Genomic DNA, 25,886 nt, shown 5'->3' with positions numbered 1-25,886 from the left:
GTCTCCGCTGCAGCGGCAACACGTTGCTACACGTTGCTTTGTTTTCTCGTTTGTTGAGGCTGACACCGCATTGATAGCGCGTCGTTTTGTGATCATCTCGGCAACGCGAAAAGGTACATCATGCTGCAATGTCACGGAAGAGAAAGGCGTTGACCTTTAAAGACAAATTGGAAATTTTAAATAAGGTGGACAAAGAGCCCAAGAAAAGGCGCACTGACATGGCCAAGGAGCTAGGCCTGCAGCTGTCAATGTTGTCAACGATCGTTGGTCAGCACGACCAAATTATGCAGAATGTGCAGTACTTCGCGATGAATTCTAAAGAAGCCAAAACCGCCCACCATGTGAAGTTGGAAGATGTTCTTCTAACGTGGTTCAGAGAGGTCACGGCGGCCGGCGTCAACATCGACGGAAAAGTGCTTCGTGAGAAGGCAGCGGACATCGCACTCACACTTGGAATTGGTGACTTTCAGGCCTCCGGTAGATGGATTCACCGGTTCAAGGTGCGTCATAATCTTCCCTACAAGACCGTTTGTGGCGAAGGAAAAAAAGTCGACGCCTGCGCCGTGGAAGACTGGATGACAACCACACTGCCGTCTTACATAGCGGGATATGAGGCACGTGATGTTTTCAATGTAGATGAAGCAGGGCTGTTTTACTATCTCCAGCCCGAAAAAAGTTTGTGCTTTAAAGGCAATGCCTGCCGGGGCGGACAAAAGAGCAAACAACGTATCACAGTTTTGTTTTGTTGCAACGCCGATGGATCGGAAAAGATGCCGCTGACAGTCATTGGCAAATATCAAAAGCCCCGATGCTTTAAGGCAGCCGGTCGATTGTCCTGCGTCTAGAAGGCGAACAAAAAAGCATGGATGACGTCTTCTTTGTTTATGGAATTCGTCACGTACCTCGACCGCAAGATGTCTAGCCACAACAGAAAAATAGTTTTGCTGCTGGACCAGTGCACCGCCCATCCAAAACAAATGACACTACAGAGTGTTAAGTGGTGTTCCTGCCCCCGAACGCAACAAGTCATTTGCAACCACTGGATGCTGGGATTATAAGGAATGTTAAGTACCATTTCAAAGCTTTGTTGGTGCGCCGCCTCCTCGCGAAGAAAGAAAGGAAGGACGCGAATCTCCAGATAACTCTTCTGGACGCTGTGCATTTTCTTGCAATTGCCTGGGATTGTATCACTCTTGCGACCATCGTTAATTGTTTCGCGAAGTGTGGGGTTTTCAAATCCGCTGTGGCTACTGCCTCGCAAGTGCCAGACCCGATTCCCATCGATGTCTGGAATCAACTTGACGTCGACTGTTGCGTTGACGATTTCGTCACCGCGGACGACGACCTCGCCACCTGTGGTCTCCGCACGGTTGAAGATATTGCGGAGGAAGCGTCATCACAGCCTGGCATTCCATGCAGTGACGAAGATGACGATGACCAAAGCGTTGATGACCCACCGCCAACGGCAGCAGAAACTATGCACGCCATCGATGTTCTACGGTGCGCCGTGACCTCTGAGTCTGTGCGGGAGAAGACAGCGGCCCAATTTTTCAGTTTTCAAAACTCTGTTATCAGATCTCGCGGAAAAGAAGGTGCAGAAGGATATACGCGATTTCTTTCAAAGAAAATAAATATTTCGTACCTGTTGGAAGGCTTGAAAACGGATTTTGCTCGTTTTTTGGTGATACGAAATTTCGGGTGATACGAAAATTTTAGTCTCCCTTTGAATTTCGTATCACCGAGATTCTACTGTAACAAGTGTCTGACATCATATACTTGTATAGCTGTAGGCCAGGAATACCCTCGTCTCGTCTTCACCGAAAGGTGCAGACACTTTCTTGGAAATGCCTCGAAGTGCTACACTAGCCAGCAGTCCACAGGCACCACCACCACAACCAGACCCACGACAACTGCATGCATTGCACAATGGCAGCAAGCAGTGCATTGGCAAGGCAGACCACCATGCATACCATGCTTAAGGTGCGAATGATGAGGTATCAGGATGAAGTGACATACGTACCCGGGAAAGGCCTCGCAGCCGACAGACTTTCTAGAGCACCTGTGCAGGAGACTGGCGACATAGAGCTAGAGAGCAATGTCGAAGCTTTCGTCCGCTGCATGAGGACAACTCTCCCCATCAAGCAGCACTGCCTTGAGTGGCTAAAAGAAGCCCAGAAATCCAATCGCGTGTGCATATATCTCCGAGAACACTGCACAAAAGACTGGCCTTCCTGACAAGGTTTGCCCCTGGACGTAAGAGCTTTCTACGAGCATCGTCAACAGCTCACCGTAGAAGACGATTTGCTACTCTACGCAACTCGTGTGGTGGTGCCACTCACATGCATAAAAGAAATCTTGTGCCTTTTGCCCGAAGGTCACTTCAGCATCACGAAGACACAGGCCCACGCAAAGGACTCCGTTTGGTGGCCTACAGTGGCCAAAGATATCGAAACCATCGTAAAACATTGTCAAGAATGTGTCAAGACGTCCAGCAACTGCAAAATGCCGCTTCGGAGTACTGAATTTCAGTCAAGATCATGGCAGAGAGTTGTAATGGACCTTTTCTTGTTCAATAGCTACTGGTGGTTGATTGTGACTGATTACTACTCCAGATACCCGGAACTGACTCGTCTAGAGAAGCTATCATCGAGTGCAGTGATCAATCACTGTAAATCAATTTTTGCCCGACATGGCATTCCAGAGGTGGTGGTCTCCGACAATAGTCCGCAGTTCTAGTCCTCTGACTTCAAGTTTGCTCAAGAATACAGATTCAAACACATCACATCAAGTCCACACTACCCTCAGAGCAACGGACTCGCCGGGGCTGCTGTGAAAATCATTAAAACTTCAATGAAGAAGACTCAAGACCCTTACCTGACCCTCTTATCCTACAGGGAGACTCCATTGAAAAATGGCTACAGCCCCTCTGAACTATTGATAGGGAGGCGGTTAAGGGCAAAGCTTCCTCTTATTCCCAGAATGCTTGTTTGCCATTTGCCAGAGGTCACTAAACTCTGGAATTTTGAAACCCAATACCACGAGCAGCAGCGAAGAAACTAACGACATGGCGTGCGGCAACTTCCCAACCTTCTGGAAGGGGATGAAGTATGAGTGATGGACTTTAAGCGAAAAGAAACCATGGTGGCACCCTCGGGCGAGCCTAGATCGTTTATGGTTGACACTGGAGACGGTACTGTGCGGCAAAATTGAACCCATCTTGTCCCTTTTCTCAAGCCTGCGGAAGAGAAACGAGAGAACCAAGGCATCTATGAGGCTTCTCTACATGGACACACATGAAGGTGACGGCACGGATGTAAGGCTGCCGGAGATTTGTTTCCCCAAGAGATTCACACACAGCTTGCGCGGACGCCTCCCCCCAGCACACAAAGTGTGGACGTTGCGTCATTCCGCCCAAGAGACTGCTTCTCTGTCAGAGGAGATGTAGTAGACAGTAGCTACTATAGCCACTTGCAGTGGCTCGTCTTGGATAGCCTGGGGGATCGCTGCTGTGCGCTCGCAGAAGCTAGAAAGAGCTTCGGGTGCCACGGGCAAGCTGTTGGGGCTTCTCGTCACGGAAGAGGGTACAGCATGCTTCAAATGCTCACTTGAACAGCACGACACTTCCTGCTTCAATGCTGGACATAATGTGGCTGAGTGCTCGCTCCACTGTCGATGGCTCACTCACTGCTCGGTGGAAGGCGGCGATTCGCACAGCGTCGCTTCGCTTCGTAAAGCTTATTCGGTGACGCGAAAAATATTTTATCAGGCCAGTGAAAATGTGTGCAACAGCAGCAATTTAAGGACTGCAACCTAGCAATTCATTTGTGACTATAGAATGCCGCGAATCGAAAGAACGAACGGCGAATGCGACCCACGCACAGCAGATCCGCCGCGTCTCCGCTGCACGGCCGGGCGCACGTCTCCCTACCAAACTGTTCTTCCCGCCGCGAGGGGCGCGCGCGTCGCACCCCGAGTTACTCCTGCACGGTGCCTATTGCAATGCAAGGCTAGCTTTAATCGCTTTGCGTATGCAATAACGTTTTTCAGGCGACTAGCCGCAACAACTTTTAGACTAAGTATTTCACTTGAAGCACGCGGGCAATTGAGCCGCACATACACGAAGAAAAATTTGGAACATTAAACGGCTTACACTCTTAACCCTAAAACTTGTCATCATTCCAAACTGGCACGTGTCTCTTAAGAAAGAGCAAATGCCCGCCAGCTTATGCAATGGAATTAGACCTAAGCTAATTACCGCTGCAGTTTGACAGAAAAGCAGACGACAGTCATGAAGATGTACGCGATAGGGCCACACAATTCTGATCACGCATTCAGCAAATCCTCGAAGGGCCCAGAACAGCATCATGCTGTAGAAAGACATTCATGGCTGAAAACCGTACCACATGAATGAACACAGCCATCAACAGTAAAGCGATCCTGTGCTGCATAAGCGAACTGGGCCAAGTGCCCGACTACAGGCAGCCACGAGACGTACCCGACATAGCGCCAGCATGCGAACGCGAGTGTGTGCAGGAATGTATGTCGTCATCAGGAAAAAAGAAAATAAAAGCAACGCAAGACAGTATACAGCAAGACAACTTACGCAACAACGAATTCATTACAGCGCGCAGCATGCGGGAAACAAATCTGCCTCGCCTTACCTTCTCAGTTCTATCATAGCCGCCACTACTTGGTTCAACTCATGGCCTCATGGCGTCCACAATTGCAGTCATCTTCATTGTGACAGGTGGATGGAATGCGTAAGCGTGCGCACGTAGCGCTGCACCTTTCTCGCGCAAGGTGCACGCGCAATGCCCTGAGGCATGGAGGTAACTGTAACCGTCCTTGGCACCATGCCATGCGTACCCTGAGGCTATCGGCCTGGTGCGCTGCAGCTTTGGCCGAACATGTGGCGCCGTCTGGGAGGCGCCGCTGTAAAACGCGGCTGTCTGGATCCGCAACCGTGGGTAGCACCGACGCTGTGTTCCGATTTCTTTTTGGGTCCCCGTAAGAATAAAAAAAAAATATACACCGACTGAAACAAGGGCCTGTACTTACTTAGTCATTTCGAATCTCATATCGCACCCATTGCTTGTCGTTAAGGCTGCGCATTTCCCACGTTTTTTGTTTTGGTACAGTACTTCACGCTAGGTTTTTTCAAGCATGCACGAGCTATCGCTAGCACGCGAAAAACACAAAATAAACGGGTCTTTTTTTTTTTTTACTTCTGGACCAAACTAGAGCTCTAAAAGTTGTGACAACTACTAAAAGTTGTAACCACAGCTGGCAGGCCTTCGGACACGGCCTGTGTTGTAGAGAGCGCGGAGCCTTCCTGCCCAACGGGAACTTTTTTTTTTTTTTCTAACGACTTCCTAATGACAGTTTCCAGCTGTTCTCGGCGCTCGCTTTTGGGAAGCCTAGCCTGACGCAGAAGACGTAGAAGCACGACATGGAGAGCGAAGCATATTGCAGGAGTGCGCGCTTTCTGACTTGCCGCACGTTCATGGTTCCCCGCAAAGAGAAAACGTCCTTTTAAACTAACAGCTCGATCTGCTCTTGTGTTTATGGGTGTCATAATAGTTATAAAAAAACAACCATCGGGAAGCAATCGAAAATCAAGTTGTTTTTGCGGTTTCCTTGGAAATCATACGAGAGCAATGTGTCGCATCGTTAACAGTGGCACCCGGCCTTGCAGACGCAACTGGCATCCGTGATATTGCGTGGGTTCGCCAACAACTACATACAAAAAGAAAGAATTACATATGTGGTGAAGAGATGCCGAAAGGGCCGAATAAAACTTACCTCCAAGCTGACGTCGTAGAAGGCGGTTTTCATTTCGGCAGCGCATTTTCTGAAGATATCCGAGGGCCCTTCTGCACTTTGAAGTTCCCCGCGCACTCCATGCACGTGCTGGCTGCGTACAGTTTCAGCTAAATGGAGCAGCTAAATGAACAGTAATAACACCATTTTGGAGCAGCCTTAGAGCCATAAAATGTCTTGCAGCATTCGAGTTGTTTTGGAGCATTTTTTTAGGATCAGCTGCTTTAAATAATTGCAATTTTCTATCTCTTAAGTAAAAAAATCATTTGATTTTTTTTATTTGACATTCAATGGTTTACTGACTGCATACACACCTCTAACAAGACAAGGCAAATGGGCAAAATATTGTTAGGGGAAAGTACATGCAGGTAGCTGCAACGGTTCACTGTCAAGGACACACCACTAGAACTAATCCAGCCTAGCTTCAGTGCCTTCTTCACACCAGCACATACTGCACAGCATAGCAGTGCCACCCGCATGGGAGAAGTACAGTGCCAGTGCGTACTACACAGGAAAACTCACATAATACAGTTTCAGGCAGGTGACATGCATGAGTTCTGGGTGAAGGGTTGTGGAAGGATACTTGGGCTGCAGAGGGGTGATCTGAGGTCACATTGAGTTGCGCAAGACGCGATAACGACCAACGCAGCGAGGCTGAAGTTTCTCATGCACGCCCATACAGCAGGCCGGGAGCCAGAAGCATAGTGATGTCACAGTGATTAATGTTGTAGTGATGCTTTTTAGAGTGGTGAGACGTGCCAAGCTGGTTTTGAGCAATGTGGCAGGTAGCATCAGCGTGGCAATGGCATCTAAAGTGTAACCGCAGGAAGAGTCATCAAGTCAGCAAGTTGTCAAACGGGAGTAAAGGGTCTCAGCCGAAAAGTAAATAAAAGGGAGTATCCGGCGGTATCATGCCGTGAGGAGTTATAGGTGGAATGTTACAAAAGGTAATGATCACGATGGTTGTCGGACAAATATATTGACAGTATGTCGGCCAGTGTGCAATTAAGGTGCCTAGTAAGACCATTCATTTGTGGATGGTAGGCCATTGTGAATTGGTGACGAAGCGGAGGTCATGAACTACTTGAAAGAGAAAGCAGCGGCCACGATCTGTGAGCAGTTGATGGGGAGCACCATGAAACAAGATGACATTATGCAGAACAAAGTTTGCAATGTCAGAGGCGCAGCAGGTGGGGATAGCTCTGGTTGTAGTATACCGGGTGGTATAATCAGTTCCCACAGCAATACATTTGTTTCTCGAAGTCGACGTCAGAAAAGGACGAAGATCGAGGCCCACACCACAAAATGGCAAAGTCAGAACTGTGATTGATTGCAGGGCCCACTAGGTTGAAGTGAGGGTGTCTTACCGTGCTGACACAGCTCACAAGCGGCGACACAGCAACGGACAGATTGGTAGAGACCAGGTGAGAAAAATTGTTGCACACTGTCGTACATGCCGACGCTCCCAGATGTAATGCTGTAGAGGAGTCATGAAGTTGAGCGGGAGGAGTAGAGTGCAGATGAGCCGGAACGACCAGTAAAATGCCCGCGCTGTCTGGACGCATATTGCATCGATATAATGTCTCGTGATGGAGCACAAACATGCTGGTGGAACGATCAGAGTTGTGTTGTGCAGCTGGTCAATAATGTGTTGCAGTGCGGGATCACGGTGCTGATTGGCACCGATGTTGATAAAGTCCAAGATGGGCAAATGTAGTCGTCTGTTGTATGGTCAGACAAATCGGGTGGATTTACGTGATTGCAGCACAAGCAATCAATGTCTTGGTGCAATTGGCCTGACTTGTAAACCACAGTAAATATGTACTCTTGCACGCGCAAGGCCCAGCAACCTAAGCGGCCGGTGGGCTCCTTAAGTGAAGACAGCTAACACAAAACATGATGGTCTGTCACTACGCAGGACCTCTCAAACAAATAAGGGTGGAATTCAGTCGATTCCCAAACAAGTGCAAGACATTCCCGCTCCATAATTAAATGTTTGCGCTCAGAGGGAGATAGCACGTGGCTGACATAAGAAATTATGCGGGAGTAACCATGCTGGTACTGGGCAAGGATAGCACCAATACCATGACCTCTAGCATCGGTGCACAGTTCTATAGGTGCAGAAGGTTCAAAGTGTGCCAGGACAGGTAGAGAGGTGAGGCCGGAAATAAGCATTATGCAGGCATGATCTTGATCACTGCGCCAGTGAAAGGGACGTTTTTCTGCAGAAGAGGTAAAAGAACAAGCGCAGTCTGCGAAGTTCTTAGAAACAGGCACAAAGCCCGAAAAAACTTCGCACATCACTTGAGCTATGAGGGTTAGGTAACTCGCTCACAGCTTGAACTTGGTCAGGGCTGGGCTGTGCACCAGCCGCATCAACCTAATGACCCAGGATTTTAATTTGGTGCTGGCCGAAGCTGCATTTTTTGGTGTTCACTTAAGACGGGCACGGTAAAAATGGCCAGGATGGTAGAAAGTCAATCAAGGTGGGTTACGAACATGGGAGAAAACGATGTCATCGAAGTAGCATAAACATGTTGTCCATTTGAATCCATGGTGGAGCGAGTCCGTCGTGCTTGAATGTCACAAGAGCATTACAGAGGAGTTCATCGGCGGTGACAAATGCAGTTTTCTCACGATCCTGTTCGTCGACACAGCAATTTGCCAGTAGCCGGAACGCATGTCGATGGAAGAATAGCTAGCACCATGCAAGCAGTTAGGTGCATGTCATTTCTCTGAAGAGGATAAACATCTTTCTTTGTTATCCGATAAGGTGGCGATAGTTAACACAAACTCTCCAACTGCGGTCTTTTTGACTAATACAACAGGGGACTCCCAGGAACTGCAGGAAGGCTCAATAACGTTGTTTGCCAGCATCTTGTCAACTTCCTTCTGTACGACATGCCCCCCAGCAAGGGAGGCACAATAAGGCCTTCTGTGGATGAGGCTGGCCTGACCCGTATTGAAGCGATGGATCACAACGGATATTCGGCCCAATGCTCGGTTCCCAAAATCAAATGTACAGATGTTTGAAATAACATATCGTAGCTGACAGGAGTAAGAATTTCGAAAAGACTAGCAGGAAATGGAATACTTGCTTCTATGTTACACACCTGGCCGTCAAGTTCAACTAAAAGCTTTTTACTATTGTGGCATGGTAGATTCAAAGGAGCTTACCACTTTGATGTGTTCAAGCACCACCACTGGCTTGGAGTTCACAGCAATGAGCAGCACATTTCTGCTACCTTGTGCATACTTTTTTGTCCTACGCTTGTATTGATAAATTTACAGTGCCTTCAGGGAGGACAGGTGGCACTGAAGGGATAGCCGAGGAAAACAGCTTCTTTACTTCATTGTCTGCTGCCAGTGCCTCTTCACGTTTTCACTTCAGCGACGTTGGGGCATCCTTAGATTCAACTCTGGCAATAGTCTTTGTGGATCATGTGGCTTACTAACACTCTTGAGAACATTTCTAGTAAATGGCACCTTCGTGATGTCCCCCCATCACACAAGTATGCCTTTGTAGGCTTGACATGCTCATTATTGATGAAGACTATGGTGAGGTACCTCGCTGAATTCTTTCGAAAGCAAAAGCATTAAAGCAATTCGTGTGGCTCTTTGTAGCTGAAAAAGTTTTCTAACGCAGTGTTTGGTCTCTTCTGCATTCACTACTCTCACCATCAATGAGTCAAAAGGATGGGAGAAGTTGCTATTGCACTATTTTTTTCACAATTCCCTCCAATGGATGCGGATCGTTTTAAATTTACTTCCAAATATTTTGCTCCGTGCTTCTCCAGTTAAAGAAAACCTATGATTTGCAATATTGTATGGCAAGACGTTGAGGCAGCCAGATGTTTGGAGCTGTTTTGGAGCAATATTGTATTTTAGAGTAGGTAAAGCAGTTTGGAGCAGAATGGAGCAAATGAAGCAGCACTTCCACCCCAGAATTAGTTAACTTACTTAGTAAATAGAAAAGCTCTTCATGGTAAATGATATCTGCTGTAGCAATGTTTGTTCCTGAGAATATCTTAATTCTGATGTCAACTCCTTTTTGAACGTGCTCGCTGAAATTCTCGGTGCACGTAGCTCTGCTAGCACAGAATTTGCTGGCAGGCTGTGCTGACTGATTTCTGTTAATAGTTGCCTGCATCAGAAGCAGAGGGGACTTACTTGGGTGGTGTAGTCTGGAGAGGTTTATAGCTCAGCATCATACATACTTCCCTGTACGACCACACTATATCGAAGGTTGCACTGTTCATGGGTGTCGGTGACCAGATGTGTCCACTAATCAAGAGAATAGCAAATGCGGGAATGAAAAAGACGAACCTATTGAGACCAATTCATTCATTCGAAATCAGTAGGATCACATACGTGGCACCATGCCTATGGCTAGCAAAAGCAGAAAAGAACAAGGTTGAAATCCTAATTAAAAAATGCGTCAAAACCACCCTGGACCTCCCTCCGTACACATCCACCCAAAAAATTCTCAACATGGGGATTTCAAACACTAGGCGAGCTCATTGAGGCTACCAGAGTAGCACAGCAGCGACTCCTATGCAGCCGATCGGGACTAAAAATGCTAGAAAAGCTAGGTTTCGAACCTCGAGCGAGGCTCAAGCTGACTGAGGATATCGTAACAAACATAAGGAACTAAATAAGGATCCCACCACTCCCAAGGAACACGCACCCGGTATACCATGAGGGTAGACAGAGAAAGCTCTAGGAAAAAAAAGAACTAGCAAACAGGACGTGGCCTACATGGACATGGAATATGAACACAGAATGGACTTCGTAGCCCTCGCAACCAGGGAGGACGGGGACCAGGTCTTGTGCTACAGCCTTTGACAGAGAGACACAACATCGACTGAGGAGGTGGCCATTGCGCCGGCTCTCATTCAACAGAATGCAAGGGTGATTGTAAGCGATTCCCAATCGGCTGTCCGAAACTACAATGCAGGCAGGGTATCCGCCAAAGCAGTTAAAATTCTGGCTGCCGGACTGCTACCGGTGGAGCTAATTAACCTCGTGTTGACTCCGGCCCGCGAGGGCCTGCAAGGAAACGAGACAGTGCACGCATTGGCCCATGAACTTACATACCAGGATACCAGTGCGGTCTCATCGAGCCCCTTCAGTGCTGGGAGCTGAAAAAATCATAATATTCTCAATCATTACAGATCAGAAAGACAGTCATTGCCTTGAGCAGACAAAATTCTAAGCAGGAAAGAAGAGGTTATACGGAGAAAGTTGCAGGCAGAGGTTTTTCCCAACCCACCCGCACTAAGCAGATGGCATCCGATGATACAGGACCCATGGTGCAAACACTGTGAAGAAATTGCAGGCATGATACACATGGTACAATGATACAATGAACCAGACATGAATTTGGAGTCCTGGAAGGCTTTAATGATCGGCGAGAACAAAGACGTCCAAAAGAAAATCATCCATCTGGCTCTGGACACCGCTGAATCTCATGGAATTCTCGCCTGCTGAAAAAGAAGACATCTTGATAGGTGTAAATAAAGGTATTCATCATCATGACGAGGAATGAAAGTACTTTTCCAGAATATCTGAAAAGATGTCACCTGCTTGTAGAAACCGGAGTTCTAGCTGTGCCGCTGGCATGCTAACTATACTGAAATAGAGAATTTTCTTCATAGCGTAATAACAATGGAGAAGGCATCAAAGCTGCCATATGCAAAGAGCAGTGACAGAAAACAGCACACTGCAGAGTTAACCTCTAAACTTAGTTTAATAATGAGTTAACATCACTAAAATCAAAAACCAATGAAGCATGCAGTTCAATGAGCAAAATACCTATGGGAAAGAAGTGGGGAAGACTACAAAAAGTGTGCAGCCTACGACTCAAAGCCACACTGCCCAAAGGTATTGCCGTACAGATTTTGCTCACCAATCTAAAGTTCCATTACTTTAGGTAGGTAAGGCAAGGTGTTCCTTTATGCAAGCTAAACGTTGGCAGTGTTAGAAGCTGCTCACTAGTACTTGCGAGTGGGCTAGTTAACAATGTGCTTTTTGGGCTGTATCTCAACGAGAGAAAGCCAACGGAGCTCGTTACATGCGCATGTTGCAAGCTGCCTTTTTGCCACAGGCTCAAGTTTTTAAGCTTGACAATATCACACCACTTTGTGCGTCGAAGCGAGTCTTTCAGCAGGAGCCATCTACCCAAAGTAAAGGCGACATTAGAGCATACAGCTTGCATTTTCCCAGCACATTTTGAATGTACAGCTATCTAAGCCGGCAGCCCATGTTAATATAGAGATGTTACTAACTGAATAATTCTAAGTTAGCCTGCTCACTGTAGATTTTCTTATGCGGTTGATTTGGTTTCCTTTTTTAAAACAGCACCTAACATTGGTCTCAAAGACTGCAGAATAGTAGCTATTTAGTGCAAAAGCTGTGGATATGGGTACCATCAAGAATATTTTGTAACAATTTCGGTAAGAAAATCTTGCCAATTTCTTTTTTTATTTTGTAGCCCTCGAAAATATTTAGTTTTTGTTACAGGGAACTGTGCTGACAGAGAGGAAACAAGGAAACGAATGAATGCATCCTAATTCAAGCAGGTGCCCAACATTTGTTTACCATACATTTGCATTACCGATGAAGTCAGGGGACACTTGTCAACATCATACGTATATTTTATTAAAGTATTCATTCAAAAAAATTGCAATATTATCACGCATAATATTTGCTTTCTAAACAGAAAGCTCCAGGGTACTCTTCACCATCTGACTTGTACAGGAGGAGTGCAGAGCCTGGTCTGACCTGCGAAGAAAAAAGGACTATAGTAAAAGAAATGCACAATGGAATGCAAAAGGTAACAACGGTTGCAATATCTGCTTCCAGGAAAGCGCATTTTATATTTTTTAGCATGTTTCACGTTTGTAGCTTCTTGTGCAACAGGATTGTCTTTCTATTCTAGTTGATCATTCATATCTTCACTAGAAGCACTCTTTCACTCATAGGGAAACATTCATTGATCACCCTCAGGAAGTATGTGTGTTTGTGCCACAGTTCTTGCCGCTGCTGCCAATGTGGTTCGATGACGATGAAATCATGAAAATTTTCCAAACATTTCTTTGAGTACATCATGAATGGTTGGCTTTTCCGGGCAGTTTATTCCTTCCATTTTCCATTTACCACTAAAAACAAGTCCAAACAAGGAGTTATCGGAAGGATCAGAGATACTGTCAGGGGTGAAATATGGGAGCACAACCAGCTAGTGATGCAGTAGTATGCGTACACGCACGATTTATCTTCTTCAACTTCTAACGAAAAAGCAATACCAATGCCACCAACGTAGTTCAAACAGCAAATATGAAAGAAACTTCAAAATTCAGACTTCAAATGCAGTGTTCCTGAGCTCTGTTATGCCCAGATGTTTATCAGTGGGTGACAGTTCCACTTTCTGACATAACCACCTGCACAATTTTACTCATCGGAGGTGCAGTAGTTTGCAGAAGACGAAGGGTATCGTAAACTTCGAGACAAGCACCACCAGCAGCATGACAGGAATTGTCAAAAACCATTCGACAAATTTTGACTGATAAAAAAGAAATGACACATTATGAGAAATGGCACACACTCACAAGTGCTATCTGACAATAGGTTTTGTTGTCAAAATATCGCATCTTACATAAGAAGGGTTGCTCTGTTCGTTCCGGCAAAATCATTGTGGGAATTGAATGACCAGGCATAAAAATTCATTTTGAAGTCTAGAGGCAAGTACATCTTCAAAGTTTAAAAATCATTTTAAGGATTCACCTTCAAAGACTAAGAAGCTTTCATTTTTGAATTAACCAGGTGCACAAGTCTCTAGGTAAGGGTGCATATCAAAGTAGTAGTTTCTGTTTACAGAGAAGCATTAAGAGATGTGGTGGTCCTCGGGATACTTCCTTCCCTGTCAATATATCACGTCTTCTGGAGGAGTGTCCTTAACGTTGTGTGTAATGTTGTGTTTTATCACATGAATTGCGTGAACCGAAAAGTGCCCCTGAAGGTGAAGGATGAAGACCGGCACGTTGCCTTCTTGACGGCATAGACTGCTTGCACATGTTTGCTTGAAATTGTGCTAAGTCGGGTGGTTTTTTGAAAAAATTGGAAGGACGTTCAAGCTCTGGATTTAAAGGGCCACTGTCCAGGGTAGGCCCTTTTAAGCAAAGGAGCCCAGTGTTTCGATCAGGTACCGGAGATAGTCTGTGCAAAATGCTAGTGACACGCGCGCCGCAAAGCATCGAAAATACAATTCAAAGCTCTCTCATGCTCTCCTTCGGGAAGCCAGCTTCCCCGTTTCCTGCGCTGGCCCAACGCGCCATAGTTATGACGTACGTACCGCAAACGACGTCCATTGGTCCGTCTCGCTGACCGACGGGAGAAGGATGGGTGTCTACTGCTCGCTGCGCGCTTTTCCCTCGCCACGGCCAGACTGAATCCAGCGGCGTGCGCTCCCTCGGCCGTTTTTTTTTTCTTTTTTTGTGCTCGCGGAGTGCCACGCCCCACCTCCCGCCAAACGCGGAGGAAGCGGAATTTGTCTTGCGGAGGCTAGACTTCGGGCAGGAGAGTGAAAGACCTTTGCGAGGGAACGGAAGGAGAGAAGCATGACAGAATCGGGCGATTGCGGTGGCTGTAACTGCATTATTAGTTACTCTTTTCAAAAGCATTTTGCGGCCTTGTGTTCTAGGGGTGAAGTCTCACAGTCAACGGGGAAGAAAATATTTTCGACCGGAGGGTGGACAGTGGGCCTTTAAGGCTTGAACGGGACAGTGTTAATAGCTCTCCTCTGCGGCTTTCCTTGGAGAAGCTTTTTCATTACTGAAGAAAAGTTTGTCTCTTGTTTAGAGAAAGCATTGTTAGAAAAGTTCTCCACAGGATATATTGTTTACTATCTTCCAATAGCATAGAGTCACGGACGACTGCATAAGGCATAAATGAGCACTCCAGAAAAATTTGGATGAAAGTTATGGCTCGTCAAACTTGCCAAGGAAAAATGACATTTCGGTGATTAAGACAAATACTTTTGATAATTCTGATAATTTTGAAAAAAACACTCCTTTAACCCTTTGAGCGTCGAATATTCCTAAAATTTTGAACGATATGCGGCCGCAGTACCCACACAGCAAAAACAGTCAAAGGGTTAAAGTAAGCAATACTGCATGTGCATTCATCTTTTCAGCGATAAAGAAATTATGGCGACAGGTGACCCAGAACCAGATATACTGCTCAAAATGCTGACGTTTCAAAAATGCAGTTGTTTGAAATCCACAAAGAAAAAAAAACGTTTTAGGAAGATTTTTTAAGCCCCGCGGCTAACAGCAACTTATTAAGTGAGTTATAACTGGTTTCTGGTGTGGATGCACCATTTCCCGTCAAGATAATAACTTTGGGCTCGGCACCGCTAAGATCTTGTCAGCACTCGAGCAGGAATACCCATGACACCCACCCGCCATACTGAAGCCTCCCGGTAGTGTCAACTATACCAAGCATTTTGCTGGCACGATCCACAGGCAGCGCGATGCAGGTCTTGTACAGGAGGCCCGCTGAACAGTTCATAACACAAAAGCAGCAGGGTCACCCCAACCAAGCTGACACTGCTGTCACGTTAATGATCAGAATAACGTGCACATAGTAATGGGTTAGATGGTTATTAGGGATTAATGTCCTAAAGTGACCCACGCTATGAGAGACACTGCAGTAGAGGGTTTCAGAGTAATTTTGACAACCTGGAGATTTTTAACGTGCATTGACATTGCACAGCACATAAATCATCATCATTATCATCATCAGCCTGATTATACCCACTGCAGGGCGAAGGCCTCTCCTATATTTCTCCAATTAACCCAGGTCTGTGCTAGCTGCATCCACTTGATCCCTGCGAACTTCTTAAATTCATCTGCCCACCTAACTTTCTGCCGCACCCTGCTATGCTTTCCTTCCCTTGGAATTCAGTTTGTTACACTAAGCGACCATCGGTTATCCTCTCTTCACACTGTGTCCCGCCCATGCCAGCATACAAATGCCACTCCGTTTTGCCTCTATCGAAACGCAGCCATCAGCGGTCGGGTTTGAACCCGGGTACTCCTGTACAGTAGTCTGGCATTGTAATCACTGCACCACCGTATCGCATATAATAGGTAAACTTGCATAAACACGCTCGGTTATCACTAACTTCAGTTCCAAGCCATAGTTACAACCATTGGCCTTGGTAGCATATAAAGATTAGTGGTGGCACAGTTAGCTGGTATATTTAAACCCACTTATAACGCCATTGAAGTGCCACGAAAATGATTATTATAACCAATTTAGGCCGAAAAAACAAAGAAAACGTTATAAACTACGCATTTAATGACGAGGTAGCTTACACTTATTTCATAGTGGGAAGAAATTCGTAATCTGTAAGCATTGCCGTTTCACGGCAATCTGGCCGACATCTTTCAGCAGGGAATCCAACTGCTGAACATAGTGCAGTGGAAGGTTTTTGGAGGTGACTGCTGTGACAATAGCCTTGTCTGTCAGCTCTTCATCTGTTGCGACTGTATCGTCGGCACGTAAAAATTCTTTGTCCCAACGCGTCGCTGTCACTACCGCTCACTGTAGACCAAAGTTCCGTCATCACTGTGTCAGCAGGAATTACTCGACCTTCCGCGTTGCCGGCATCTCCAGTAAAGCCCACTTTCCTGAAGCAGTTCATGATGGTGGAGGAGCTTACTTCTACCCATGCCCCAAAAATTAACTGCACTGCTATCAGCAGCGAGATCTTCAAGTCTGTCGCCGGTCGCCGTTCTCGGACAGAAATGTCGAGGTTCAGCACGAGCCTGTGCAAAACACGTCGGCGATATAGCGCGTTGAAGCAGGCAGGCATCCATGAGGCTGCAAGCCTGCAGTGGTGTTAGATGGGAGGAAAAAAACTTCCACATGCGACAGCTTCTGAGCTGTCTGGTGCGCAGGGCAATTGTCGAGCACTAATGCCCCCTTCTTGCCATCACGCTGATCAAACTCGACCAGCTACTCGTGGAAAAATGCACTTGTCATCCATGCTTTTCCATTGTGATGGTAGTGAACTGGGACCCTCACGGCACCACGAAAACAGCGGGGATTTTTGGATTTCCCTGACTATGACGAAGGTGGGGCACTTGTCGCTGCCGTCCATGTTATCACATATGAAAATGGTCACGTGCAACCTGCTTTGCTTGCCACCCTTACAAGGGATCGTCCTTACAGGAATCGCCTTTGGCAGCATGCCTCTTCGATGGTAGCATCTGGAAAAATGGCTGTCTCGTCCTCAATGTACAATTCCCAGACAGCGTAAGCTTCTTGGATGCAAGGAAGCATTTCCTCAAGCCGTTTCTGCCTAGCGTCTACGCCAAGCGATCCTGCATCTCCCACGGTTGCCTTGTAGACGATTCCATGTCTCAAATTGAACCGTTGAATCCAAACACCCCCAGGCTGGAAATCGGTGTTGCACAGGAGGTATGCGAAGTTCCTCTGTCCACTAAAATGAAGGCACCAATCAGCAGGTTCGCTGCATAGGCGTTCAAGAACCACTGGTAGAGGGCCTGTTCTAAGCCTTTGCACGCCCCGTGTCGAACCCTTTTTCGGCGTTGTCCATTGCATGGGCAGGACTGGAATCACTTTCATTCTCAATCTTGAGCGTGTTGCAGATGATTGCAGATACTGTCAGTTGCATCAGGCCGTATTTGCGCACCAAGTTGCACACTTGCGCCATCCTTGTACTCTTGTACAATGTTCTGCTTTCCCTCTCCCTCAGAATGCAGTGGCTAGTAGTGCCTTAGGCCTTCCCTCCTCCTCAGCATGAGGAGTGCTCCCTCATGTCTGCAGCATGCAAGCTTCCCCGGCGCACCCGGCCAACACAATGGCTCGACGCACTCTGTCCTGATTTTCGTTTTTGTCTGCTGCATCAGCGTTGTCGGCGTCTCTGTGTCAGTGGGTGATTTTGTGGCTGTCGCATTTAAGTTTTTGTTGACTTTTGGTGACCATATCTGATTGTTATATCCAACAATGTAATGTGACGCCATTGTAGTAAGTGGTTTATTTTATCATAGAACACATGGAAAATCTGATGGTGCAGTGGCTGCCCATTGTTATATCTGATATGCCATCAAAATCGGCATTATTATAAATGGGTTTGACTGCACCACTCATTTGGCGATAGCAAAATAACCAGTTGCTAAAATCATCAGTACTTCCATCGCTGCTACCGCTTAAATGCCAAGCTTGTTGTGGCCCAACCGCTATAGTGACTGCCTGTGGTCCTAGCTCCTGCAACCCATCTAGAGGCATGGAAATATTTGAACCTCCTTAACATCCAGAAACTGAATTTACTGTTCATCTAAACTCAAGACAAAACACTACGACATTAGTATTTCACTCTTGTCACATGGTTTAACTTGCTTTTTACTCAGAGTATCGACAACTAGCACGCAACAAAAGCCCACGCATGGTAATGTCACGCATTGCATAAAACCGCTACGTTGACAGCAAGCATGTGGGTCCAAAACCAACTGCAGCTGCATGCGGCATGTTACTGGGCTGCACCATCCTGCAGTTGACAGATTTGAGGCTGACAAGCGGCGATTATCTTGCTTCAACCACTGTAATAAGATATGTGGTTCATGCAGAAGCGACTCAGCTTGTGGAAGGTAACAGAAGGAATGAAGTTGTGGCCCACGTGCACAGCTGAAGCTGCTTCGCAGTGACTGCTTTGATTGCTCTCACTCTGTCAGTTATAACCCATAAACTACTTATCTCAGTTCACATAAAGAACAAAAGTGTACAACAGAAACATTGGTGCAGTGCGGCCCTCAAGCAATGGCATCTAATGGTATGGTTTCGTGTTGATGCCTCTGGTTTGCCACAGCATTTGGCCCATCACATGGCTTTTAGTCCGGCAACAACAATGCTCGAGGGCTTAACAGAGGCCAGATCCAGCGATGGTCCTGTTTGTGAACTGATTCCTTTTGCCGCTCCTAACTGGCTGACTGCTGTCATGTCTGGCATGACGTCAAATTTCCGGTGGTGGCTTCGCGCTTTTCGATGACGTCACGAAGCGTGGCCACTGCTTTGAAAGGAACCATTCTGTCGTGCGGTGCAGGAGCCTCGGAGAGTTGGTTCGCTTCAATAGGGAACCGGTCTGCGCATGCAGTTTGTAAACATGACGCCGCGTATGCATCCTTTCCTTTTCGCTGCACTTTGCAGCCGCAGTCAAAAAAGGCGGCAAAAGGAACAAGATGATGCCTTCTGCATGCTTAAGGCGGGTTTGCAGCCAAACGTCAGGCTGACGAATTAAAGCAGTAGGCCTGTGCCGATCGTGATGAGAAGTGGGTACGAAGGGGTAGCGCGAGCAGTACATTTGGCGAAGGCACGACAGGCACTGCTGCCAAAAGCGAAGGTGATCTATGCACTCCGATTACTACTTTGCGATCGGGAGCTCTCTGTTAGTAGAAAGGCAGCCATTAGGCTCCCGCAGTGCCCGAGGCAAATAATTCACGTCGGTAAGTGTGCTGGCTGGGTTTTTTTTTTCGCTTTCTACATCAGCAGATAGGGAGAAGACTGTGGTGGCTAGAAGGGGAGGAGACGCCAGCGCCGGCGTATACGCCAAGAAAGCGCAATCCTCTGGTTCATGCGCTGCCGCAAAGGCCGCGGTGGCGCTGCGGTCAGCTTGGCGATGCAGTCACACGATCGCACTCATGTGCAGGTTCTCGCGGTGTCTGGACGGCATGGCAGCGTTCCTGTTTGTTCGCAGCTGTCAGCGTGATTTCTTGTTTATGGCAAGATGTGTTTCGCTGCTGGCATGTTAATGTGAGTGCCTAACTTTGCCATACAGATGAACTCCAGCGCAAAAAAAAATCGCAGTATGTCCCTTACAAACAAAATTAAGTTTATGTTCTTACTAGGCTCCACTTCAATATTTTAAAGCCCAGAACTGTCAGTGCAACGCTACGCAGGAAAGAAAAAATATGCTGGAACTTAGGAGGGTGCTGTAAGTTGCATATTTATTCAAGGTCGAATGTATTAATTCTTGTTTTAGTGGAAAGTGATATCCTTTCCTCCCCATTTCTTAGTGTCAAGCGATGCAGTGTTGGTATTCAATGTTTAATGTTTTTTCTTTCTAATTACACAGAAGCGTGTGTAAATGTATCTTTTATTCTGAATTACCCTGAATGGTATGATGTGCAGTACATTGCTATTACTATGATGTACAATAAATTTTTGATATGCTTTGTTTTCTTGTTTGGAACCCCAATCACAAATTTTAGGAGTAATGCTGATGCTTCCTATTTTTGAAACTGAAGGAGGTGGAAAACATCGACCAAAGAACAGCCAACCTTTTTTCTTTCGTTTAATACTCCTTTTTAATTTTCTTCTTACATATTCTTTTATGCCCCGGGGCAATAAACAACATCGTTGAAAAAGAAAATGCGACCGCACGGAGCAGAAACTTCTTTCCATCCTTATTCTTTTGGTCTATCTCCTGCTTTCGACATGCACTATCTTGACCAGACGAGAATCATTCAGACCCTTCAATTCCTGAAACTGAAAGGATTCGCGAATAAAGCTTATATAGATACGCTGATGCTCGCGGCACCAGAAGTATTGGAGTACCAATAAATCGATTTTAATGGTTTTGCTTGTCGGGTTTCACGTGCCAAAATTACTCGGGCTATGAGAGACACCGCAGTGCAGGACATCGGAATTTCGACCACCTGGAGTTCTTTAACTTGTACTAACATCAAACAGCACACGGGCGCCTTGCATTTCGCCTCCATCGAAAAGCGGCCGCCGCGGTCAGGATGCGATCCCTCATCCATGGGCACAACAGTCGAATTCAAATTCGACTAGCGTTTAATGAGCTAAACCATTACCTGCGACATCACTGAAAGGCCGCGTGCTGCATGAGCGGCAGGCATGCATATGCTCAAGTACCGTGGTTCAAGACGAGTGGCGTGTACCATGCATTGCACTACGGCCAACAGCGCCACCTACGCTCGGCTTGAAATGGAGGAGCAGCTTCCATCCGTTGTTGGCGTCCCCTCCCCCTTCTAGCCACCACAGAGAAGACTGACCAATGTCTGGAATGTGGCCAAATTCCCAGTGTCATCGGCTGCATTCTCATCATACTAACAGCCATTCACGAAATTTTCACATGCACTGAAAATGCTTGAGTGGCTGGCAAAGCTGAGGACGCAGCCCCCCAAGACAGGTAGGCGGTTGTGCTGGCGTGGTGCCCCCATATGACGTCACTTGTGCGCCGCGATGGTGACAGTACCGTAAAAACCCGCGTATAATACGAGTTTTTTTTCCAACTTTCAGCGTTCCAAATTTCCGCCTCGTATTATTTGCGGATCCCAACCAAAATGTCAAAGTTTTGCGAGAAGTTTTGGTTTCGTTGTTGCCGCGTGGCTACGGCTTGGCTTTGTTATCGATGTGCGGCTACGGCTTGGCTTCGTTGCCCTAACGTGGCCGCACCCCGCAGTGGCCACGACGTCGAGGTGTCGTCTCTTTGTTGTTGAGTCGTCGAGTGCGCACAGCATCAGCGCATGTGCTCTCGTGCAAACCACGGTTCGCGAAAAAGTGCACGCTTTTTTCTTTAAGTGAACGAGCAGGATGCCAGGGTCTCGGAAACAGTACTCGGCTGCTTTTAAGAGAAAGGTGATTTTAGTTGCTGAAAACATCGGCAACAGTGCGGCCGGGAGGCAGTTTGGCGTCACCGAGGGAAGCATTCGCGGATGGCGACGACAGAAAGAAGCCCTTTTCGCGTGCAAGGGAGTGCGAAGAAGCTTTCGCGGGCCAAAGAATGGCGCATTCCCGGAAATTGAACTCGCTCTGACGGAGTTCGTACGAGAACAGCGAGCATCGCATCTAGGTGTGAGCGTAGAGCTTATGCAAGCAAAAGCTAGGGAGCTTGCAAGGGAAAAGGGAATTCCGAGCTCCGCCTTCAAAGCAAGCAAGCACTGGATACATCGCTATATGTGCCGTGCTGGATTCTCGCTACGCCGGCGAACCTCGATTTCACAAAAGCTGCCCGAATCCTTCGAAGAGCTGCTGGTGGCTTTTCAGCGCCACGTGATTTCTTTGCGAAAGACCAAAAACTTTCAGCTGGGGCAAATAGGCAATGCTGACCAGACGCCGGTTTACCTGGACATGCCATCGCCCCTCACCGTCCATGAGAAAGGCTCTAAACAAGTTTGTATCCGGTCTACTGGAAACGAGAAGACGCGGGTTACAGTCATGCTATCGTGCACGGCAGACGGCCGCAAGCTCCCGCCCTATGTCATCTTCAAGCGCAAGACAATGCCGAAAGGTGAGGAGCTGCCGAAGAATGTCATCGTGAGATGCCACGAAAAAGGTTGGATGAACGAGGATCTTGTCCTCGACTGGGTGAAGTCAGTGTGGTGCAAACGGCCCGGTGCACTGTTGTCCTTTCCATCCATCCTCGTGCTGGACGCGTTTCGTTGCCATTTGGCCGACTCGGTGAAAAGGCTGCTAAGCGACTGCCGCACAGAACTTGTTGTGATTCCGGGTGGGATGACCTCACAACTTCAGCCTCTCGACGTTTGTGTCAACAAACCCTTCAAGGACGCAGTCAAGCGATGCTACGCGGAATGGATGCGGTCAGGTGAGCCTGCAGTGACGCCGGCCGGGCGGCTGAAGCGAGCATCGCCAGCCACGCTGTGCAAATGGATTGTGGACGCGTGAGCAAGCATCCCAGAGGAGCTTGTGCGCCGTTCGTTTAAGAAGTGCGGCATCTCAAACGCCCTCGATGGCACAGAAGATGAGTACCTGTGGGATGATTTGTCCGACAAAGAAATTTCCGAGGAAAGCGCTGCTGAAGATGAAAGTGATTGAAGTGTGAGGTCCGATTTCAATAAATGTCTTGTTTTTTCTCTCTCGTATTATATGCGGTAAAAACTTTTTTTTTCCATTTCGCATCTCCAGAAGTTCACCTCGTATTATATTCGGGTTCGTATTATACGCGGGTTTTTACGGTATCTCCTCAGTCATAGAGCTAGCGTGATTTGGAGGCTACGCATCACTATGGGTGTTGTAGACCGTGCTGTTCGAATAGTTTCCACTTTGTGAAAACAGAGAACTTATTCAATTCAAGCAAAATTTTCACTGTGCACGAGAAAGAAGACAAATGTGCGTGCAACACCATCTAGCTGCGAAAAAAGGTACTTGTGCACCAAGAAAACGCTGTGGCAGTTGTTAACAGGAAGTTTTGCACCAATATTTCAGTCTACTATTATCTAATTTGATTTACTACGTAATTATGAGATTTATTTCTTGTTTGACACCAACCCGATAGGCATATTCGGTGTAAGAAAAAGCCACATACTCGCCGCATACACGCCCGAGATTTGGCGCTCACGCTGATTGGTCGTCGCCTTTCCCACCCTCCTCCCAAAGTCGAACCCGCGGTCTCGGTGACATCAAACTGACGTCATCATGAAAGAAAACGGTTCCCAAAAGGAACCTCCCTTGGATACGGCCCCAGGCTATGTATTGTTTAGAAAGGTGCATTCGAGGTGGCATTCCACAACTGGCACCGTATTGCCGCAGCTCAGGTTGCTCTTGAATCTGCCTTGCATGTCATCTTGTGTTTTGGCAGCTGTGTGTGGCACCTAAATAACTGCTGACAATGTTTCCAGTAAAAGGTGCCTGGCTGCCTTTGCAATGCATCACAAAAGCACTAGATTTCTTTGTCCCGAGAGAACGAAGTTAAACAGTGATGTGGATTTTGCTTCCATTGAGCGCAGTTGCAATCCAAAGGACAGTAAAAAAAAAGTAATTACATTGCAAGAAGGCTATATCATCTACAAAACAATTTATATTACTCTAAATACTATGATTCCCCCCCCTCGCATATGATTTCTAGTAAACATTACAAATGTAGCATACTACGTACACTAACAATGGGTGAAAAGAAAATTTACAATATCTTGTACTCTTCAGAGTCTCTTGTGGAAATGTGAGGTTGCAGCGGTGGCCTAGTTGTACTACAGGCATGCTGAAGGTGCTGGGTTCGATCCCCTGTGCTCCGATTCAATGAGTACAAGCTTCCCATGGCCTGGTACTTGGCTTATCAATTTAATTTGCAACCAATGTTAATTACTCATATTCACTTTGCAACCAAAAATTTAATATTCATACATCCTCCGTAGCACATAGTATACAGTGCAGTTTGACCATGGAATTTCACTGATTTGCACAATACTCAAGATCAGCCATGTATCATGACAAAGATTGTACTCTAACTGGTAAAACTTGGTAGTAGCATGGCCTCTTTTTTTTCTGCTGCATCGGGACATAAAAACCCCACATAACATTTCTTTTTTTTTTTGTCTAACTCCTTTGGCCTGTCATTTTCAACAGTGCCCATGGTTTCAGGGTAGGGACATGTAATATGTAAAATCTCGAGTAATTTGTAAACCACAGTTGCTATAAGACTCAATTCACGTCACACTTTTATTGTTTCAAGTGTCCAAACTTTCTACATATGCAAGTTTCAAACTTTCATATTCACTAGGGCTTATTTGCAAAGCATTGCAGTTGCCCCCCCCCATTCATGAGTGCACAGTCTTGTGATCTGAAGCAGTGTGGTTCTTATACCACGAACCAGTACCAATTTTTGCACTGTCACTCGACTGTCACATTGACGCACTGCTGTGACAAAGCCAGTGAACTCACCCACTGCATTTCGGTAGACAGCGAGAAAAAGTGACCGGAAGGAACCCCGCACTGGACTCGTGGGCTAGTGCATGAGTGAATTCGAGTATCATATCCTGCTGCAGCCGGAGGAATGTGTCTGTAGGCACGCCAAGCTGCTCCAGGATGGTGATCAGAGGTCTGTTTAAGGTCACTGCCCCTGGAAAGTAAAAGAAATGAAACATTCTCCAACCTTGACAAATTCCCAGTATACTTAAGGGGGGATATGGATCTTAGAGACATTGTTTTTATTTACAGATCAATTTTAATGAAACTGCACATACTTGTCCAGTTTTTCTTGCTTATTTCAAATATGCAATTATTTTTCTTGTCGGCCAATCGATTCCAGAGATATTAAGAAATTTCATGTCATTGTTTGCTCAAACAATGAAAAAAAATTACTCATCAGAAATTTATTTTTAATAGCATTGCTTGCCCCGTGCTTTCAGCTGCACACTGCAAAAAGAATTGTAGCTCTAGCTGTCCTAGGTGCCGAGAATGACTTGAGCAAGCTTTGAACATCAACGATAAACACAATTTTGAGAAAATGACAAAAAACAAACAAAACAAATTTAATGAGGGAATGTGAAAAATATGTGCAAATTTCATTTCAAAATGACTAATATGCTCCTGGCATATATTCTGACTGGGTTTTGCCATGAATATGGTGCTTTCGTAGGGCTTTTTGCACATTCTCAGATTTTGCCCGCCTGCGTGCAGATTCCCTGCTTCTGCGCAAGTCCTTCTCTAACATGCACTTTTCGCTTTGCATGCTTGGTTTTAGACTCATCTCACTGAGTATGGCTGCTGATGAATTTGAGCTACCTGCGTTGAATTTTATTACGGCTTTGGCTACAGCAGGTTCTACAGCAAACAGCGAGGCATTGGACGCCTTAGGTGCCAGAGCCCATATCATTGAATAGAAGCTTTCATTGTTGTTCTGAGTTTTGCCGTGCAGGCATCTCTCAAGCAGCTTCTTGTCTGATAACCGCTGATAGATGGGAAGCAGGGCCTCGAAAACTTGGGGAGGCAGGTTTCTGGGATGCTTAGGCACTGGCTCAGCCCTAGACTTTGCTGAACTTTGCTTGCGCTAGGAGCTAGGCCCTGATGGGCAAAAACTGTGTTGAGACTTTGCATCAATGGATGTGATATGATATGTGGCCATTACTGCCCTGTGCATGGCATCAATGTCTCTTGTGTGTCATTAGGGCCCATCCATAATAGGAGGTCAGCCTACTGATGAGGTCTCCTGTCAGTTTGCCGATGTGCTGTACGCGCAGCTAGCGTAAAATATGGTGGCTGCAGACGTTAAGAAGCAAGTTTTT

At 46.6% G+C, this 25,886-nt stretch overlaps 1 protein-coding gene across 3 annotated transcripts in view; it reads right to left on the bottom strand.

Moving 5' to 3' along the window:
- LOC146172206 (uncharacterized) overlaps window positions 1–25,886 on the bottom strand; it is a 178,700-nt gene that overhangs the window by 20,662 nt on the left and 132,152 nt on the right. Inside the window, exons 8-9 of one of the 3 annotated variants that reach the window (XR_014702543.1) lie at window positions 24,544–24,721; window positions 12,472–12,603 (exon numbers count right to left, since the gene is read on the bottom strand). The exons of the other annotated variants lie outside the window; for them this stretch is intronic. The gene's annotated coding sequence lies outside the window, so the exon portion shown is untranslated. Of the gene's footprint in view, window positions 1–12,471; window positions 12,604–24,543; window positions 24,722–25,886 lie in introns of those variants that run through there. 3 annotated transcript variants of the gene reach the window in all.

Source organism: Amblyomma maculatum, unplaced genomic scaffold (genome assembly GCF_055883805.1).
Source record: "Amblyomma maculatum isolate TAMU_Amacu unplaced genomic scaffold, ASM5588380v1 scaffold_13, whole genome shotgun sequence".
NCBI lineage: Eukaryota > Metazoa > Arthropoda > Arachnida > Ixodida > Ixodidae > Amblyomma > Amblyomma maculatum.
Note: the sequence above shows the minus strand (reverse complement) of the source record. Positions and strands in the feature narration are given on the sequence as shown.